The 8437-nt window shown below is 37.0% G+C and overlaps 1 protein-coding gene across 3 annotated transcripts in view; it reads right to left on the minus strand.

The window, feature by feature from the left end:
- The window catches only part of LOC106517281 (myoD family inhibitor domain-containing protein), a 23545-nt gene extending 19836 nt beyond the window's left edge, over positions 1-3709 (minus strand). For all 3 annotated transcript variants that reach the window (XR_001310186.1, XR_001310187.1, XM_014008033.1), the window contains exon 1: positions 3632-3709. The gene's annotated coding sequence lies outside the window, so the exon portion shown is untranslated. The remainder of the gene's footprint in view (positions 1-3631) is intronic.
- Between the last annotated feature and the right edge of the window lie 4728 nt (positions 3710-8437).

Consider the following 8437-nt stretch of genomic DNA (forward strand, 5'->3'; position numbering starts at 1 on the left):
GCAACAATGCCCCACAGGATGAGCCGTTCAAAGGAGCTCAAAGACATTTATCTAATGTGGCAGCAGAGGCTGTCTCAAGACTAATATGATCCAACAAAATATTTCTGTATTGGTTAATACTAAGAGAGGTTTTATTTTTCAATTCAAGAGAATAGTTTTCTTTGCGATACATAAGCCAGTGAAAATCATGTGAGATGTGTTTTTCTCTAAGGTGACATCATCTAAGTAAAAAAAAAATCTAAATTCCGTGTGTTACTGACAGTATATGTCACTTGATGAAATACACTACTGGTGCTCATAATGTAAGGATTTGATGTTTTGGCGTACTGAATTGTGCGAAACAGGATTAGGGCCACTGGGGGGAAAAATAATTCTAATTTTAATCTCAAAATTATAATTTTTTTCCCAGTGGCTCTAATCCTCTTTCGTACAATTGTACCCCACTATTTTAAACTATTTAAAATGTAGTTATTTGTCTTAGTTTTTATGTCATTTTTTACATATATGCACTTGATGTGACATTAATTGCCCACTTGGGACTTGAATAAACCTGAACTTGAACCTGGAAGTGATCTGATCAGTAATCCATACCAAATGATTTTATTGTTTTTTTTTTTTTCTGGTAAAGTAACTGTTTTTAAAATATTTTTACGATTTTTTTTGAAGGACTGCTAAATGCTTAAATTGAACTTTACCTACATTGGTGGGATAAAACCAGAGTCCCATAAAATTGTTTAGTAGTGCCATCATTATTCATAATTGTGCATCATAATTGTCAAAGATTTGAACATCACTGTACATTCATTCCTTAGGTTGGTCCAGATTTAGCAAAGGAAAAAGGGATCCAGGATCAGCATAGTTTATTAAAACCGCCATGACTAATGGTAGTGACAAGTGTAGGGAAGGAGATGGGTAGGTGGCTTTGCATAAGAGCCTTGCAAAGCACCGAGATGGCCCCAGAGAATTTCTTAAAAAATTTGTCTGGTCACCATTCAAGGCGTAGTCACAATCTCAAAAGTGAGGGGGAAAAAGTTTGTTTATTTATTTATTTATTTATTTATTTAAATGATTTATCATTTTCTCATATTCAATCGCACCTCTCCTTAGTGGCCAAAAACACATTTAATCAGTAACAACCACGATAGGACTGACGTTAGTTCTTTAAAGTATTTACAAAGAAAATCTAAAGCTGGAGCAGCCAGACTCTGGTTGAGTTGACATAATTACCCTCCAATATCTACAGGGTAAGTAGTGGGATGGTTAAGTGCCAAATGGTAACACTGAACATGAAATGTTCCATAAAACATTTCCTGTAAACAAATCATTACTTAGCACAAATAAAGGGAGTTTTTTTTTTCCTTTCCACTGTTGCCAATGTGCTGCTGAGGATGGGAAACTGTGATGAAGTGAAGATTTAACACAATCTGCTGGTTTCTTTAGATTGATTGTTTTTTGTGTGCAGTGCTCGGAGATTATGTTTGTTATGACTTGGAGCTATATAAATAAACTGAACTGAATTAAAAATGGAAGTGACATAACTAAATTTAATGGCATGAACAAAGAAAGTGACACAGCATAAAACATAACATTTTAGTCAAATGTAACACGAATGTGCAAAATCAATCAAGCTATAAAAATGACATGACTTATACCTGCTGCCTTTAAGGACATAAATAATGCACGAGTCAATAAATAAACTACATAGTTAAACATTCATGTCAGTTTTTGCTTTTGAACTAAAAAAACTGTCATTTTTCAGTTAACTCAAACAAAATAATATTATCAGTTTAATTTTTCTTTTGGACCCAAGTATAAATAACAACAAAATGAAAACATTTTGGAGAATGAACAAGAGTATTTCTGAAATATTTGTGAGAACCCTGTCCTGATACCTGCCTAGTTTCTCCCTGTAATAAGTTATAATTGGTCTTTATCTGAAGACTCTTGTAGGGGTCACCTCGAGTGAGAAAACAAGATTTTCTGCCTCTAAAGCAGGCCTCAAATGGGCCTGGAAAGAAGACAGGAACTCTGTTCCGCTCTGAACATTATTTATGCCATGACAGGCCATTCTAACCGTGGAAGAGAACCTCCCTTCCTCTTAATCAGATAAAGGACAAAATAATCTCCATTGTTCGTGATTCATTTGTCATTTAACTAAGATTGTTTATGCTTTCGTTAAATCAAAGATAATGCCTGTCACATGAAAAAAAGTAGAATGACTTCTTTTCTCTTATCGTGCCTTAAAGATTTAAAATGGTATAAAAACATCATAGAGAATCTGATTACAATGTTTTCATTGTGTTTTTAGGCAATTCACTGTTTTTATTTTACTGTAAACACAGTAATATAATTGTGGATTTTTCTTGAGAAAATCTTTCATTTATCTAAACTAACGAAATGGTTTAGTTGATTATGAACAGAAATGTTACAGGTAGTCATCATAAAATGTTTTTCCGTGATTTCATTTAGAGTCTCTCAGAGGATAAGTTAGTAGGTTACCATGATGTTTGTTTACTCAACCATACAGCAGTAACCTTGACTGGCCCCTGGCAAGACTTAACGCTTCCTTTCTCTGACTCTTTTTTACGCCTAGAGGCGTGAACCAAAGTTGTCCATTCTTATATGAACCCAGACAGCTTTGAGTACACTCTCTCTGACTTCCTGACTCAACAAGGAAGAAGCTATGGTTGTGTCCAAAACGGCAGGCCGGGTCCTCCGAAGGCCGAACTCATCGGCGGCATAGGTCATAGCCCCAAACCAAAGACTCCTCCGATGTGGCTGACAAATGTGTTCTTCCTTTGGCCCAAATCGAAGGACAGGTCTGATGGATCCTTCCTGGCCCAGCATATTCCATAATGCATTGTGGCCCGACTGGAGATTTTTTAAGCTAGTAATGGCGGACGAAGCGAGAGAAAGAATACGTTTTAAATAAAAATATGGCAATAGAAAATTTTTAAAAAATTAGCGGTTGTAATTCTAATACTTCTATCATTTTTATAGACATGTTTTTAAATTTTATTTTTGTCATAAAAAACGCGAAATAAACATGCACCTACAGCGGGTCAATTAGTTCTTCAAATGTTACCTTTAAGTTAATTTTATTGTTTTGTGATATTAATAACTCTAATATATTGATATTTTTCTAATTTTGATCTATTTTTGCTTCTGTTTAGCATCGTCATGGTTGCTAGGTGACATGACGTACGCTGGGGTGGAGGGGAGGCTAGACCGTCCAAATTCACAGACTCTTTTTTTCAGATCTTCCCGGTCTACCAAGGGCCCGACCCACCTCGACCGGGTAGTCTGGGTCCTCCGGAGGACCTGGCCTGTTGTTTTGGACACAGCCTATTTCTCCTCTTCAGAGGAACTCAGCCTGTGAGCTAAAAAATCCAACTCAAGCGCCAAAGAGCGGATTTTTACAGCCAGGGATTCGACAAGCTTGTCGGATCCCCATACAATGTTTCAAAACCTCCAAGTAATTATTGATTTTTTTTCCCTTCTTTCGGGGAAGTGGTTTTATTTTGAAGGTGAAAATTGGAACAGCTCGACTTTTCTCTCCCGGAATTGAGGCAGACAGAGAAATTACCGGAGAAATAACACGTGTTTTACCGATGGAGGTGAGCGGACTTACCGAGTCTTCCTGACCAATCAGAGGTGGACTAGTCTTGCTACTCAGAGGATGTCTAAGAAGTCACCAAAGGTAAAGAGGCCGAGGTGTTTATGGTGACGGGTCCAGCGGAAGCTGGGTTGAGAAAGAAGAGCAGATCTGGTTGGCTCTCATACTTGGTAAAAAGGTAAACAGTAGAAATCCTAATCTTACTTTTTCCTCCTTTTGTTTGTTACTATTTTTGCCTTGCCAGAATCTAAGTTTAATGTGCCAGTAAATGTTTGGTTTATTTAACATCAGAACTGACGTTTTACTGTTCTATCATAAGTATTCTGAGTTGATATTGATTGAATTCGGACGCAAATTTATATCTTATTAATTCTAAAACTTGTTGTAGGAAGCTGATTACCCACAATTAAGTTGTTAACTCATGATTTGTTTAATTTATGTAAATAAATGATCACATTTTGTTTATGGATCAAATTGAACTCATCTGAGTCACTCCACTTATGTGTGTCTGATTCACTTCGCACAGTCAAGATATTGACGAAAAATAAGAAATTCCTTGGTAAATAATTTCCTCTTAACTTTGTTATGAGAGATGAGGGAAAGCTTATATTTCTATAAGCCTACGTCCTACACTCTGCATCATCACGATACCTGCTGCTGAATGTCTTGTCCCTGGCTTCGCTGTTTGTACTGTGGCAATAAAGATTTATTTTAAATTTGAGAAAAGCAAGTGAGCACAACTTCTGCACAGAAACTAAAGAAGATTGTCTAAAGTGGGATTATTATATTTCACCAAGGTCTTGTATTGATGACAGGTGAGTCAGAGCACTGCAAAGTCTTCTCTGGCACATGGGAAAGATTCTCAATGGGTTTCAGGTCTAGACTCTGTTGTGGCCAATCCATGTGTGAAAATAATGTCTCGTGCTCCCTGAACCTCTTTCACAATTTGAGCCTGATGAATCCTGGCACTGTCATTTTGGGACGAGCCCGTTTAATCAGGAAAGAAAAACATCTACAGATGGAATAACCTGGCCTATCGATATACCAGTATATTCAGGTAGTCAACTGACCTCATTCCTCGGGCATTTAAACACAGGGCAAACAAAACAGGATAAACTGCTTCTCTGCATCGAGCCTCCTCTCAGAAGTACTTACTCCCTGAAATCTTTTCTCTTGTCATTTTGTGCTGCTTTCCTAAAATCACAACAACACTATTAAGGTAGTTTCTGCAGGACCTGTCTCATAAACTAGAGTTTTGTTGTGATGCCGCTCATTCAGCTGAAGCTGTCAGAATCTGTGTTTTTGTTGATGTTTGTTAGTCTTGAGTTTATGTTCTGTGCGTCTCGTGTTTAGATGCAACTCTCCCGCAGTCAGCTCTTCAACATTTCCTCCAGTCAACCACTCACACCTCTTGCTGCTCCCCAAACAGCTCAGCTGCCTCCAATAACTTATCTGCCTCTGCTCTATATATTTTGTCCCCTATCCTCATTCACATCAGTTCTGCATTGTCTAGTTCCCTGGACCATGTTTCTAGGTTTATCAGTAGCACCCAGTGCACATCTTTACTTGTAAGTTACCAATACATTGGCTTGTTTATTTCTTTAATAATTAAGTTTTATTTTGAGTTTCTTGTATCAGCTTGCATTCTGGGTCCAAATTGCCACCAAACCCTGGTAGCCCAGGGGTCTGCTACCTGTAGCTCTTCAGACCCTCAAGTGCTTCTTGTAACTATGGCTATAAACTAGCGGTAGCATATACGTATGACCCCCTGCATGCAAGTACCAATGCACCACAACTCAGACGTCATCAGAACAGATTTATTGTTTTGAGTGGGGGTCTGGAGGGTTGGTGCTCATTGGTGAGCCTGATGGATAGCCCTTCATCAGAGCTAAACAACATCAACATAAAAGCTTATCTGAAGCTTTAATGTTGAATAATTTTTGAGTTATAAGCCTTATTGTATGTCCAGACACCAGCTTTTTAGATGGAGTCCCCTCCCCAAATATGGGGTCCATCGTAAAACCGTTGGCTGGCACAGTGTTGGTTGGACACATCTACATTCCTGCCAAAATTTCATATTGATTAGTACAGCTGTTTCCATCCAAAATTTGGCCAAACATCTTGAAAATTTTTTTTTATAAATATATATTTTTAAATTGTACAAAAACAATATGACCCCTGCTAGGGGGCCATAATAAAACGTGAATTTAATGTAAGTTTAAAATTGGAAAATAATCTAAGATGCTTACATGTCCAAAGATTTTAGTTCTGCAGATGAATGACACAAAAATACAAGTTGTTCTCTGCCTATTTGAACAAATATTAGTTAACGTATTAATATAAACGTACAGCTTCCCATGATTTCAGTACCAGAATTAGCTGATTTTCACTCAGTTATTCATTAAAATGTTTAAAATTCAGTAATCAGTTTTACTGCTGAGGTTTTAGTTTGTTGGTCTGTTCTCCATTTTGTTTATGCAATTTCCAAGAAGACTGGGGACAGAAAGTCTCGAATGAAAGATTTAGCTGTTTAGATCATAAAAATCAGAAATTTGTACTAGAAGATTTCTTTTATCATTTCCACTAATATTGGAAAGAACTTAAAGTCTGCATGGTTTAAAACAAAATATGGTAATTTTCTTATTCAGAATACTAAAAAGATCAAGTAGATTTTGTGGCTCCATAATTAGTATAAATGTGGCTAAAATGGCTCATCTAAAGTTAAAGGTTTCAAACTCCTGGCTTAGACAAAAAATATAGGTTCAGCTGTCTGCTCTTCAGATACCTGGTATAAACTTTCATTGGGAAGGTTTAGTTGTAGCACAAGCTCTGGTTCCCCCATTAAAAAAAAGGAGCCACCAACCTGGTCTGCTAGTCCAAAGCACCATCTCCAACCTTCCTATTACATTGTCATAGAAAGAATAGGAGTCTGCTTGAAGGAGCTGAAGAAGTGTTGTTGTAAAAAACATGTTTGACTTTGCCTCGCAGTGAGCGTGCGGCACATCAAAGGAAATGGCGCTGTTGAAGTTGTCTAGCACCATGCTAACTTTCAGTCAGTAAGCCCGTCTCATGGAGTGGCAATCAGAGGAAAATGTCATCTAACAGCTGACGACAAATCAAAGGAAGCCCTAGATTTCAAAATAAGGAGTGAAGCAACGATAAACCAAAAGAGAGCATGTTATTAGTAAAGACAACTACTGACATCAATCAAAACAGGAAGCTGGTTTTTCCTTTGTTCTGGATTTAGTTCTGAAGGTAACAGATGCAACACCACTTCATTATTTTGTTTCTGTTGTAACAGTTTGCACACACTAAATGGAAAGAAGGAAAAGTCAAAATCACATCTAATTGGTGAGAAAAAAAATGTTTTTTAAACAATATATTTTATTCTGGTTTGTACAGAACAGCTTTGTAAAAAAATGGATGAGCTTGGAATAAATTTGCTTATGGGCCACTCTTGCAAAATTCTCTTATTGCCAACTGTTATGAAAGGGGTAGCCATGTACAGTAATTGTCTGTGTCTGTGTGTCCATTTATGTCTGTTAACAAAATATCTAATGAACCACTTTGGTTTAAAAGTAACCATTGATAATACATATACAACTGATTCATTTTAAAAGATAACCAAATTCAAGATGACTGACACAGCTAATGTATCTCAACCAAATTCAAAATAAGGAGTGAAGCAGAATGTTTTAGTTTTCAAAATAAAATTGACATAAAAAGTAGTTTTCCTTCAAAGAAAACTACTTTTATTTTAAAAGATATTGCACGTTTGATCTCCATTATTATTCTAGTCCCCACAAAAACATGACATATTTTTTGCTACTAAATTGGTGTCTGAACCAACCTAACAGAATAATAAATCCAAATAAGTATTTTCACCAAGAAAAGGTTGGTAAGAAAAATTAAACACTCACAAAGAACTTTGACTCCACAGTACACAGAAACAGTCCTCACTAACCAATGTTCTTTCACAGGAAATGTTAGTTAACAGAACCTCCCTTTCCTTTCATTTGGAAAACCCTCTGATGTCCCCAACACAAGCAGGATAAAGGACTGCCTGTTTTACAGAACAATACCCTGCAGCTCCTTTGTTATATTCACACTGCTGGTCATAATCCTCAATTCTGAAATTTTGCTTAAAGTGTGTGATCGTTCACATTATAATTTAAATGCAACTTCCATCAGTCTTCAATGTGACCCTGAGGATGCATGCACAGAAGAAAACGTGACATTACACATTGTGTTTAAGGGAGCAGTCAGTGACAAAAGCATGTGTGTACCGGTCTGAAAATTGTGCAATGTGAACTGAATAAATTATTATCTGACATGTTTGTTTGGTCCTGTGTTAATACTTGTTTTTGCCTCTTGACATCTCATCTGGTGCAGCATTGTATTTGTGGAACAGGATATGATGCATTAAAAAAAGAACCAGAACAAACCAACTGGACTTCTGTTCTGCAGAAGAGGTGTGGAGTTCCAAGTTAAATTGCACAAGGTTGGTATTAATGATACTTGGACAAAACTTTTTTTCATGGGGCAGCAAGTGTCAGGGACAACATAAGAAGAATGGGCCTCACGCAAGAACCGTTGGTACGCACAGATTTGTTCTTAAGTTGTGCGTACGAGTGATTTAGGAGAATTTGTGGCATTCACCAATGTTTTCATATTCTAAGATTTTTTTCAGATACGAACAAAATTCAGGAGTGGTCCAGACCTGTCGTATATTTTACCAGCAGTCAGTCTGCTGTTATCCAGACGGGTTTTCTTCACTAATAATGGTGCGTTCACACCAAACGCGATTTCAGCGTCAGGAGC

Source organism: Austrofundulus limnaeus, unplaced genomic scaffold (assembly GCF_001266775.1).
Source record: "Austrofundulus limnaeus strain Quisiro unplaced genomic scaffold, Austrofundulus_limnaeus-1.0 Scaffold47, whole genome shotgun sequence".
Lineage (NCBI taxonomy): Eukaryota > Metazoa > Chordata > Actinopteri > Cyprinodontiformes > Rivulidae > Austrofundulus > Austrofundulus limnaeus.